General features: G+C 40.7%; 1 protein-coding gene across 3 annotated transcripts in view; it reads right to left on the bottom strand.

Moving 5' to 3' along the window:
* Positions 1-13,040, bottom strand: part of stk32a (serine/threonine kinase 32A) — a 98,632-nt gene that overhangs the window by 67,636 nt on the left and 17,956 nt on the right. Inside the window, exon 1 of one of the 3 annotated variants that reach the window (XM_062970422.1) lies at positions 979-1,092. The exons of the other annotated variants lie outside the window; for them this stretch is intronic. The gene's annotated coding sequence lies outside the window, so the exon portion shown is untranslated. Of the gene's footprint in view, positions 1-978; positions 1,093-13,040 lie in introns of those variants that run through there. 3 annotated transcript variants of the gene reach the window in all.

The following is a 13,040-nucleotide window of genomic DNA, read 5'->3' as shown; positions in this document are numbered from 1 at the left end:
AATATGCAGTAATGCTACGTAGTAATTACTATATTTACGAGTTTAGCAGCAAAATATCATGATGTATTGAAAACATTGACTACAAAAATGCGTTGGATAATCCAGAACGTTGGATAAGCGAGTGTTGGATAAGTGAGACTCTACTGTAATAACATACAAAAAGTATTTCATCTCATTGTTATTTATTAGGGATTCTAGCCCGTGGAAACCCATTAAAACGAGGTCTTCTAGCTTTCTAAAAGTAAAAAAAGTAACAGAATTAATAGGGCATAATGTACTTCGACCATAGGCTGCTGTGTCTGATCTAAATAGCTTTTTGCAATATATTAAAATATGTTTTTAACTTTTTTGTAATCAGCAGCTGTGCCTTAAGTAAATAATACAGGGGAAAAACAATAGCATCATTGTTTTTCTACATGTAACAAGCAAAACCCCTAGAGATGTCTGCTTAAAAGAACATAATTATCGTTTTCAACAGTCATGGCTCTGAAAATCCCGGAAAATGTTCTAGATGAATAACTGATGTCTGGGTTGTGCATGTATCTAGCCAGAACTATTAGGCAAATCCATCACCCAAACACCCTATTCAACTAATAGAAATATGCACTTGAACAATAAACACATTGCTTATTCAAAACAAATGCATTTGACATCTAAACGAACATTCTGTTTCATTTCAGCTTCACATTTTATTTTAAAGCAAATATAAATTGTCCAACTTTTACAGGCGATAATACTATACAAAATTTCCTTAACAATCATTCTTTTAGGTTGGCTCTATACTGATACTGGAGGGCTGATCCAGTGTGTCCTGCTCCGGATCACACAACCATCACCACCCAGCCGCTGCAGAAGCGAGAAGGAGCCCTCACTGCCCAGTAGTGCCAAATACAATTCAGTGCTGCTGGGTGACCACCCTTCCTGTCTCCCCCCCCCCCCACACACACACACACACATACTGGTGTTGTGGTGTCCTACCTGTATGCCATCACAGGCTGAGGTGCTAGAGCATCAAGGGAGGGAAAAGACGCATTCCCATTTTCCTCTTCCTTTCCCTTCTCAGAGTGCCCCACAATGGACTCGTATCACATGCTTCCAGATAAATATACAACAAACCATGAATGTTGTGACCTTAAACTGTCAGCTGGTTGACACCTAGATCCTTATTTAAAAAAAATCTAATTTGAGAAAGATATGAAAGTGTGGCCAGGACTCTGGTTTTACGCTTTTTGAAGGAGTTGGGGAGTTGCATCTGAACCCTTTGGAAAATTTGGCTTCGAAGAGTAATATCACAAACTGGCTTCCATATGACAGGATCCCAACATAGTCTTTATCTTGAAGCCACCCAACAGGAGTTTGGGGCCGCTGTCAACTTATGACCACTGCCACCTTAAGAAACAAAAACTATCATGCAAGTTTTTTCAACAAAATTTCTGTGGCAATACCATTATCGAGCTAAGGAAATTAAAATAAGAAGTGGGCCTTATAGATTATTACATATTTTGAAGTTCGTCCAGAAAGAATAAGAGAGGAGGGTGCAGACATTATCCAGTAATTGCAATCATCATCCAACCCAGGACAGGGCTATAGATTTATATGCTATGGTGATAAGGTTTGATTGGCACTTTATAAAGATTGTCCAGCTGAGTAGCAAAAGGGGGGAGATTACAGCGTTCAATTTCCACAATCATATCCCACCACTCATTGGGAAAACAGCTGAGCAACCAGTGAATAGCAAAAAGACTCAAAGCCCCACTGTTAAGATGAAGAAAGAATGAAATCACATTCTTCCTCTGCTGCCAAACTCTTGCTGCATTTCTTGGATGGTCACTGAGAATATATGCATGTGCATTAATATGGGGTGTATGGACATACTGATACGTGAAGGGAGACTTTTGTGTATGAATAGATGGGTGCGAATCGGCTGTGGATTATGAGATTGTGTGGCCTTTGCTTTGTCCCAAACATCACAGGCAAGTGGTCCCTGGAAGAATCCTTCAGTTTCTGAGCCCTGCCCTTAACTATCTATATTGTGGTGCTGAAGTATAGTAGGCCAACACCATGTCCTCCAATTGTCCTGATTTGGCATGGGCAAATCAATATACCTCTGTCAGTCTATCTGTCAGCTGCTTTTTAAATTTCCCAGTTTATCTCTCCTTCTCCCACTTTTCCTCTTTAGCACTGTTATGTCAATTGCTGCCTAGTCATTATCAACTACCCCATTCTGCCCAACTGCGCTCAGACTCCCCATCACACCTAATTCTGTGGATAATGGTTCCATTTACAGATGAGTTTCAACTTGCTCCCAACAGCACTTGCTGGCTTTTAGAGCTGAGAACTCAGAACTATCTTTCCACAGATAACCTTGACCCCTTCCTCAGGCGTGTGCCCATTCCCAAAGGCCAAGCAAGCATCGGGCAATGAGACAAACGTACCAATATCCTGGAGGTGTTCAATATTTTGAAGTGGAGTTTAATTGACTCTGGGAACTCAGTAATTGCCTCTTCAAATGTATTTTCACACTAATTATTTCCAGGTTCAATTAATGAGAAAACAAAAATATTTAAACCGGGGGGGGGATCTAACTTGTCAATAGTGAGATAAATTACTTTTGGCAAGTAATTAGAATCAAAGGTTTTTCTATAAATTGCTTCCCTTGGTTATGCATGCCAAAAATGGATAGGGAGAGTGTGTGTCACAGCTATATTGACAGCAGGGTGTATGTGTGTCAATAATAAACCTTTGTTGTTTTTCACACCCTGAAAACTTAAGCGGAGCCCCCGGTGGTGCAGCCGATTAAACTGCTACGCTGCTGAACTTGCTGACTGAAAGGTCAGCAGTTCAAATCCAGGGAGCGGGGTGAGCTCCCATTGTTAGCCCCAGCTTCTGCCAACCTAGCAGTTTGAAAACATGCAAATGTGAATAGATCAATAGGTACCGCTCCGGTGGGAAAGTAACGGTGCTCCATGCCAGCCACATGACCTTGGAGGTGTCTACGGACAACGCTGGCTCATCAGCTTAGAAATGGGAGATGAGCACCAACCCCCAGAGTCGGAAACGACTAGACTTAATGTCAGGGGAAAACCTTTACCAACCTTTACTACTTAAGCAGGTGTGTCTCTCTTAAAACCTAGAAGCTGCCATCAACATGCTTTTGCTAGACCTCCTCCTTGTAGATATACGGTAGGCTTTACATTTATGGCAGTTGTGTCTGTGTGGAAATATCTAGAAACAAGCATTTGGCATGAAATCAGTATTTTTGGTGTTTAGTTTACTAAAGTGTTTGGCCAGTGTTACATCTAGAGATGAGCTAAAATGGTTCACTTTTATTCAAGCTGCATTTCACCTGGATTAAAATGATGTTTCTCTTTTCAAGTGGTTTTTCACATTCTTCTTGAGCATTTCAACTGTTATGTACTACATAAAGTACCTCTCACATTTTAATCCTACATGGTTGTTGTAAGAATAACAACAGAAGAAAGAGGAAATGGCAAAAGTAGCATTTATTCAGCCTTCCACATCCATGGATTTTGGATCCACAAATTCCACCAGCCACAGTATCTGGTTTTTTTTTATTTAAAAAGCAAACCTTGATTTTGTCTTTTTAAATGTGGAGCATTATTTTACTACATCTATATATATAAAAGAGTGATGGCATCATGGCGACTCACAAAACAACAAAAGTACAGGCCCCGCAACCTCAAAATTTGACAGCACAACCCATCATCCATGCCTCCAGGTTGATACAACAAAAAGAAAAGAAAAACAAAGTCCTAATTAGAGGGAGAGCAATAATTTTTTTTATCCAATTGCTGCCAGTTTAGAGGGCTAATCTCTGCCCACTTCGTCTCCTAGCAACCAACTCCTAGCAAGCCAAGGGACAGCCAGGGTTCAGTTAGGGGACAGGCAGACTTAGGCTATCTAATTTGCACTGGATTATATGGCAGTGTAGACTCAAGGCCCTTCCACACAGCTATATAACTCATTTATAATCTTATATTATCTACTTTGCACTGGATTATCTTGACTCCACACTGCCATATAATCCACTTCAGTGTGCATTTTATACAGCTGTGAAGAAGGGTCCTCATATAATCCAGTTCTAAGCAGATAATATAAGATTATCAATAAAAAGTAGACTCTCACTTATCCAACATAAACAGGCCGGCAGGATAAGTGAATATGTTGGATAATAAGAAGGGATTCAGGAAAAGCCAATTAAACATCAAATTAGGTAATCGTTATACAAATTAAGCATCAAAACATCATATTATACAACAAATTTGACAGAAAAAGTAGTTCCATGCGCAGTAATGCTATGTAGTAATTACAGTAGAGTCTCATTTATCCATCACTCGCTTATCCAATGTTCTGGATTATCCAATGCATTTTTGTAGTCAATGTTTTCAATATATCGTGGTATTTTAGTGCTAAATTCATAAATACAGCAATTACTACATAGCATTACTGCGTATTGAACTACTTTTTCTGCCAAATTTGTTGTCTAACATGATATTTTGGTGCTTCATTTGGAAAATCATAACCTAATTTGATGTTTAATAGGCTTTTCCTTAATGTCTCCTTATTGTCCAACGTATTCGCTTATCCAATATTCTGCCAGCCCGTTTATGTTGCATAAGTGAGACTCTACTGTACTGTATTTACAAATTTACCACTAAAATATCACAATGAATTCAAAACACTGACTACAAAAACATTGATTATGAAAAGGCAGACTGCGTTGGATAAACCAGAACATTGTATAAGTGAATGTTGGATAAGTGAGATTCTACTTTAATATGAAATAATTACTGGGATAGAATAATGCAGAACAATATAATCTCTAAAACCAGGACAGTAAATAAACAGGGGAATTCCACACAGGAAACAATCAGGGCCAGCTAACACCTCCCAACAAAGTATTCCCATCATCAAAGTCTGGCAAATCCTCTGTTTTCTCAGGGCCACAGGCAGTAGAAGCACATAAAATATCACAAACAACACCACTCTGAAAACAAGGGAATTCCAAACAGGAAAGAATCAGGGCCAGCTAACACCTCCCAACAAAAAATTCACTCAGGGAGGAAACAGCCAGGCTTTAAAGCTGCAAGGCCATTACATCCTAATCATTTTTCCTAACTGCAGCATTCATACTTGCCTCCAACAGAAAAAAAACCCAATCAGAAATATTGTATATTCACAACCTTTAGGAAATAATATCCCCTGATGGTGCAGCGTGTTAAAGCGCTGACCTGCTGAACTTCTGGACCGAAAGGCCACAGGTTTGAATTGGGGGAGCGGAGAGAGCCCCCACTGTTAGCCCCAGCTTCTGCCAACCCAGAAGTTCAAAAACATGCAAATGTGAGTGCATCAATATGTACTGCTCCGGCGGGAAGGTAACGCCGCTCCATGCAGTCATCCCACATGACCTTGGAGGAGTTTACGGACAACGCCGGCTCTTCGGCTTAGAAATGGAGATGAGCACCAACCCCCAGAGTCAGACATGACTGGACTTAATGTTAAGGAAAAACATTTACCCTTTACCTTAACAACCACCAATTCCTCAATACTTTATTTCCCATACCAACAGACTTCGCCACAGCAACGCATGGCCGGGCACAGCTAGTTATCGTATATAATGGGACCTGAGTATCCGTGGATTTTGGAACCAATATACAATAATTTTAGATTTAATCATATCTTTCTTCTAGATAGCTGAGCCTACAAGAGATAATCTAGTTTCGTCTTCCTAAAAAAACTGGCAGACAATGACTACATGCCACAAACTATCTGCTGAGCTTTTTGCCTTACCAGAGATTAAAAGCCAGATGTTTCCAGGAAAGAGATAAGATGCTCTAGTCTAACACATCTGCCAAGCCAAGAAAGTGATTCATTTGTTTTAGATAAACAAACAAAAGATTGTTATGGGGAAATGATGGCCATATATAAATATGTGAGGGGAAGTCATAGGGAGGAGGAAGCAAGCTTGTTTTCTGCTGCCCTGGAGACTAGGACACGGAACAATGGCTTCAAACTACAGGAAAGGAGATTCCACCTGAACATCAGAAAGAACTTCCTCACTGTGATAGTTGTTCAGCAGTGGAATTCTCTGCTCCGGAGTGTGGTGGAGGTTCCTTCTTTGGAGGCTTTTAAGCAGGGGCTGGATGGCCATCTGTTAGGAGTGCTCTGAATGCGATTTTCTTGCTTCTTGGCATAGGGTTGGACTGGATGGCCCATGAGGTCTCTTCCAACTCTATGATTATATGGTTTTATGAAATGGCATTAAATGCCATTTACAATGACATAGACAATGCCTCATCCATCTTATAGCAGGATGGGAACTAAAGACAGTCCTGTTGTTATATTCTGTACACACCCCAAATCTGTATTGGTCATAGCAGCCCCTTCTGATGAATCTTGAAATGACTGGAAATTCATTTCCAGTTTTCAGGAAATGAATTTAAAATTAAAGGTGATATGGAGGAGGGCAACAACTGATCATAAGGCAACTGCTCACCCTAAAGGCTTCTGGAGGCACCATCCTCCAGTCTCAGCCCCTCAAGTTTTTAATGATGTAGCAGTTCGGAAAAACACATGGACTGTAGAAACAGCCCCAAGGGCAATCTGTGGGATGCAGCAATCCCACCCCTGCCATATTTCAACAACCCTGTAAATCAGGCTACACTGAGAGATGACAAAAGGTTTGAATTACAAAACAAAATTCATAGCTAAGCAGGTATCCCAATCTAAGTCCTCCAGCTACTAGTCAATTCCTTTCCATGCAACTCATAGTGTAAATACAGGCAGCATTTTTGAAAAGTTGCTTGTTAAATTTTGTTGGGAATAAAATAATATTTCTCAAGATGGTCAGGTTCAGAGAGAATTATAAAGAGAGTTCATTAAATTCTAGACTCTGTCAGAAACATATTCCATTGTTAGGGTTCATCTCCTCCTGAAGAGGTATGTTAAATCCTCTGGTCTAAACTACATGAATAATGAATTTGTTGATGCTGTAGACTATACATCAGTACTGACACAAGTGATAAATGCTTACTGATAATGACCTGCCATACCAAGCTACCAAGAGGTGAGAAACCGGGGACTTGGTATATGCAAGAGTACATTTGAATAGCGGCATCCTTTATTGTGATTTTTCCCTCCCTCTCTTCCCTTTTTGTATGCTCTTATAGGCTGACATGGCCCATGTTAGCTAGGCTAACACCAAAATAGAAGAAACAGAATTCAGAAAATCAATGTTGGAGTGAAAATGCTGACAGGGAAAGTGCCATTCAGTGCCCCACTTTCTATGCTGTTGCCTTCCTGACTAGGAAAGGGTACAAAAAACAATTATTACATGAAATGAAGTGGTGTTTGAAAAATGAACTTTTCACCTACATGGCACGAGGTAGCAGAATCAGAGAGCACCCCAAATAAATTAGTTTTACATTTCCTCAATAACAGATGGCCAAGCTGTAGCATGGGTACTAGCGGCACAAATCGAGTTTGTGACTAGAAGGACTTGTTATGACCTATAGTGAGGCCAATGCTCCCCAGAGTATGCTGTCGCTTATTTAAGGTCTAGTAGCTCAGAGCCTGAAACACCCCATGGTACAAGGAGTGCATACTGAGATGCCTCACTCTCATATTGAGGGATGATAGCCCAATGGGAGGTCAGGAGATCACCAACTACCATGAGATGAGATCTCTAGGTTGAAATTTGTTGGGCACATTGAGATTGTAATCTCATGGTTATACATAAACCCAAACTCTGCTGCCAAGGATATGTTCAATAGGATGCCAGTGGCACAAAAGCACACTCTTCCAAGATTCTGCTTTAGACACTTTAATCCCAACGCATCTTCACCTATGAACCCACACGGGCTCTAAGATCTGCTGGGGAGGCCCTCCTCTCGATCCCACCCCCGTCTCAAGCATGGTTGGTGGGGACGAGAGAGAGGGCCTTCTCGATGGTGGCCCCCAGGATCTGGAACTCCCTCCCAAAGGAGATTAGATTAGCTCGCACCCTGGATTCCTTCCGGAAGAATCTGAAAACTTAATGTTCACAGGTGCCTTCTCATAACTGATAATTGACTGTCCATGTGCTTTACCTAGACCTCAGCCATTCCATGCCTTTATTACCTTTAGTCGTTCCCATCCCTAGTCACTGAAGAATATGCATTTTCAGATTTCCATTCCCCTTAAAATGGCCCATGGTCTATGGTGTTTGACTACGGATTGGGATTACTGTCTATGTTTTAAGTTATTTTAATTTTTGTGAGAAGTGTTATTATATTGTGATTTTATTGTGTTTTTATTGATGTAATAATGTTTTGGGCTTGTCCCAGTGTAAGCCTTCCCGAGTCCTTCGGGAGATGGAGCGGGATATAAATAAAGTTTATCATCATCATCATCATCATCATCATCATCATCATCATCCTGGGGATGGATGGGTCACACAGAATGGGACAAAGAAACAAAGCACAATGAAATCTCATTCATTAGAGGATATCTTCAGATGTTAAAGCCTGGCTTAGTTACCTGTCCAGAGGAACTCTGACCCAATGTCATATTCCTTGACATTCACATTGGTTGTAAATAAGACCTCTTCCACAAATCAAAGCTAGAGGGCTCCCTTTTAAATTTGCAAACCTCAGGATAAAACAAGAGCAAGGATAAAAGAGAAAATTGTATTTACATATGCAGGTGAGCAGTCAAGCCCAGACAGGTGTCCTGCAGCACAAAGACACCTTGCTGATGAAGAAACCAGTGGGGTTCAAAAGCTTGTATGCTTTATTTTGTGCATTTTGGTTAGGCCAATAAAGGTATCACTGTTATGCAGATTTTGGATGCTGTTGTATTTTGCTATATTGCCAATGCAGCTACCCTTGGATATGATCAAGAAAAATGTGTTTACAGGAAGCATAAAAGCACTGTTTATCAGAAGAGCTGCTAACCTGGGTCTGTTTTATGACTCCTTGAAGAACACTAAAGCCAGTCACGTAGCATAAAAAGCTAGCTCTTTTCATGAGGAAAAGGACCTGTCCTGTAAGATTAATGGCATCTAGATAAGAGATTAATCTTGGATATGGATGCTGTTTAGGTCACAACCCACGTAAGGTATAAAGTAGTTACTTATATATGAAATGTTTTTGAAAGACTATCAGTCTTTTTTCCACATGATGGCTGCTTGATCTCACATTATGGATTCTCCTCATTCACCCCTACCATATAATAGATTCCTTTTTAAAATGCCAGTGTCCTGATTTTGAACATATTCATCTTGGGACTACTAGTCCCTATTGCTGAGGTGAACATTTTCTTATCTTATTGAAAACCTTGATTTCAGCAAGAAGACCCATGTACCCAAAGAAGAAATCTTAAAATCTTGAAAAGCCTTCAGCTGAGATCTGTGAAATGGCATGAAGACAGAACAGGTTATGCCTACGCGTAGTGTTTGGTGCACAGTAAAATCAAGGTTTGCCTTTGGAATTTCCCCAAATATTTTTGAGCCACAATTGGTTGAATTAGTGGACGCAGAACCCATAGAAATGGAGAGCAAACCATATATGTACACCTGCCAGTCTCCCCTAGACTGCTTGCTAAAAAAGAACCCATTTGCTTCCAGGCCACCATTCCTAAAACTCTGTAGTTTGGGGGGACAGACAATGGCAGATGGGCTTGTCTTCCCTCGAGAGGGATGTTGGCAAGCTGGAACATGTCCAGAGAAGGACAACCAAAATGATCAGAGATTTGGAAACCAAGCCACCTGAGGAAGTTGGGTATGTGCAGCCCGGAGAAAGGATAGCTGAAAGGGGGTAAGATAGCCATGTTCAAATATGTGAAATAATGTTTTCTGATGATCTAGAGATTAGGACTCAAACTGCAGGAAAAAAGATTTCACCTGAACATTAGGAGGAACGTTGTGATTTCAAGAACATTAGGAGGAACATTGTGATTGCTCGGCAGTGAACTATGCTGCCTTGCAGGATAGCGGAGTCTCCTTCTCTGGAGGTTTTTAAGCAGAGGCTGGATGGTCATTTGTCAGAAGTGCTTTGATTGTGTGTTCCTATATGGGAGGGGATTGGACCGGACGGCCCTGTGGTCTCTTCCAATTCTATGATTTTGTGATACTTTATAAAGAGCTTTGCTCCCTGGTACCAAAGGTGTTCTCAAAGATGGGATATTTTTTCTTATGTCAGGGGTGACTTGAGAAACTGGGAGATGCTCACTGTGATTATACCAATCCCATATTTAACTCTGTCACACAGGTTTTACAGAGGCCATGGAGATCATATTGTTTAAAAAAACCTTCTACAATTATATGACCAGTGAGAGAAAACAAATATGTTTATATACCATGAGGTATCTCCCAAACCACAATGAATATTTTTTTAAAATATTGAAGTCCCTATCCAGTATTGATTTCAGCAATGGAGAGTTCCTCACTTTTTGGTCTCCAGTGTTTACATAGATAAAGCCTTTTAAATGTACAGTAACATATATGTGGGGCACACAGAGGACACCAGACTCCTACTAATTTCTTCCCTGTGTCCCTCAATCTAGAAAAACAGAGGGGGGGAGGGTAGTAAGTACAGCTAGCTAGCAATCCTGCTGAGACAGCCTCAGCAAGTCTTTATGACTAATGCCAACACAAAATGCTTGCGTGCACAGGAACATAATTTGTAGTCTCCAGGAAAATTTCAGGGTGGCATTGTACCATCATGCTTTTCAATTACTTTAATGCATACACAAACACAAAAAATCGCCCCAACAAAAGCATTATTAATTTTGAAATAAGGCCAATAGCCATTCATGCCAAGTATAGAGGTAACCATTGTCCATGCACTTAACTCAGCATTTATCAGAGGGTCCACCACCATGGCATGCAGTAATGGAAATTATGACTTTCAGAGGGCATCACTACAAATCTTCTAAGTACACAATCAACCTAATCATCAAAGAATTTGAGCCAGCAGCTGCATTCTGGAGGAAAGCAGCTTGAAGAGGCCACTGAAGATTTATTCCCTAATGAGTGAAATTTGGTGCTAGGTACATTACGTTGCAATTGGCAGCAATGGTTGCAACAGAATAGAAATAGGATGATTTAGAGGTGGGGTTAAAGGTGGGCAGGGAAATACACTCCTAGAATAAATTGCTGTACTTTTGGAAGAAACACTATTAAATGCACTTCAGGACCCATATGCAGCTGTACTGGTTCTCTTTGTATTTAATGGCTAGATGATGAGGCGTTCTTCATTTTACCAGCATTGTCTGCCCCGATTCAACTCATACATATATCTGTGATGCCTCATGGGCCTTGTAGTCCTGCGCCTAGTGTCACTGTGGTAGATGAGGATGAAAACATGGGGTTTTCTCCGGATCAACAGCCAGAGTCTTTCCAGATGCCTGATGTTCTTGTCCAAGAACCAATTAATACTGACCTTGACCAACGCTCACCTCCCTTCGCTAGAAAGCAATCCTTCTCGGCAGATAGGGGAGTGAAAGAGAGAATTCGCAGGAGTGCCCGAATTGCTGCCAAGCAAGACACTGATTAGCCATGTTTCCCCTGGGAAAATCCAGAGAGTCTCACACCTGCAAGTTCGGTTCCGTTCCCTGTTCTCTAGGGAAAGAGAATGCTGGACGCCCGTTTGGCGGGAAACGAGACCCAGATAAAAGTATCGGGCTCTGTTGATTCTTTGCGGAGACAACAGCTCAGCTTCGGGAGTGAATTCCATGTTTCCAGCCTAGTGTGGACTTCGCTAAGTCCGCAATCCAGTTTCCTTGCCTCGCCTGTTCAAGTATCCAAGAATTGCCTTGCTTTGTTCTCAGCAACGGATTTTGTTCTTAGAATCAAGTTTTTGGACTACCTTGCCTTGTTTTGAACCACGGACCTTGTTTCCTAGATCCAAGCCTTATTCCCAGCCTTCTTGTGGATTTACCTTGTGCCTTGAAAGACTTTGGACAATTCCCCACACTATTGCCTGACAATAGTGTGTGTTTCGGTTATTGGATTTTACCTTTGAACTCTAATATCATTTATTGGACAAACTATTCCTGGACTATTTTAGGCCTCATTTGAAAGGTCTGTTTCTGGACTCTATTCTCTACTTGCTTTTATCCTTCTTATATATTTCCTTAATAAAGATATTAGATAGTTTTATTGGCCTCCGTGTTTGGTTCTTGGTGCTCCGCTGCCCTGGTGTGTGACAATATCCATTGTCTGAATATCCACAGTTTCAGTTACCGAAAAATGTTTCTTTTGGAAATATTTGTGGCCTCTCTATGGCATGCAACTCTGTGGCATGCTCTACTCTAATATAGTCAAAATACATGGTTTGCTATTATATCCACAGTTTTAGGTATCCATGAGAGTTTGGGAACATATTCCCCCAGATATAGGGATCATACTGTATATAACTCTAAGCAAAGCACTACTAAATTAATATCTCAGGTTACTTTACTGTACTTTTGCAGAAATGAGTAGCATAGGCACGAGTCTGGCAGTACGAGTCTGTACTAGAACTTAGTATTGAAACATTTGTTTACAACCTTACATTCCCATTAAAAAAAGATGCAAATGCAATATAGAAATTCCACTATAAAAACTAGCCCTTTGTTCCCTTTTAAATACATGATTGAAAATCACATTACCTTATTCAGTGTGGAAAGCCCTGCTTCTTAGCCCTGAGACAGCACAGCAGTTCTAGCTCTCCCTCCCTTTCTGAACTCTACTAGTGAGTACTGGGCCCAAACATGAACTGACTCAACTTTCCACAACTGATTCAATGAATCTACTCTAACTGGGGCTCATTAACAGGATTATAGTCAGTAAAATACCCTTTCACATATACACAAGTACATTGTGCTTCATGAATAATACCGTGGGAGCTGATCCCTGCTGAGGATAAAGTTGGATGTCTTTTCTTTAAACAGAACTTAATTTTCCCATTATTCTAGATACTCTCACATAGATTGTTGTCGTATGTCTTCAAGTTTTTTCTAACTAATGTGTTCCCTAAGACTAACCTATCCCAAGGTTT

The sequence above is a fragment of the Anolis carolinensis genome, chromosome 2 (genome assembly GCF_035594765.1).
Source record: "Anolis carolinensis isolate JA03-04 chromosome 2, rAnoCar3.1.pri, whole genome shotgun sequence".
Lineage (NCBI taxonomy): Eukaryota > Metazoa > Chordata > Lepidosauria > Squamata > Dactyloidae > Anolis > Anolis carolinensis.
Note: the sequence above shows the minus strand (reverse complement) of the source record. Positions and strands in the feature narration are given on the sequence as shown.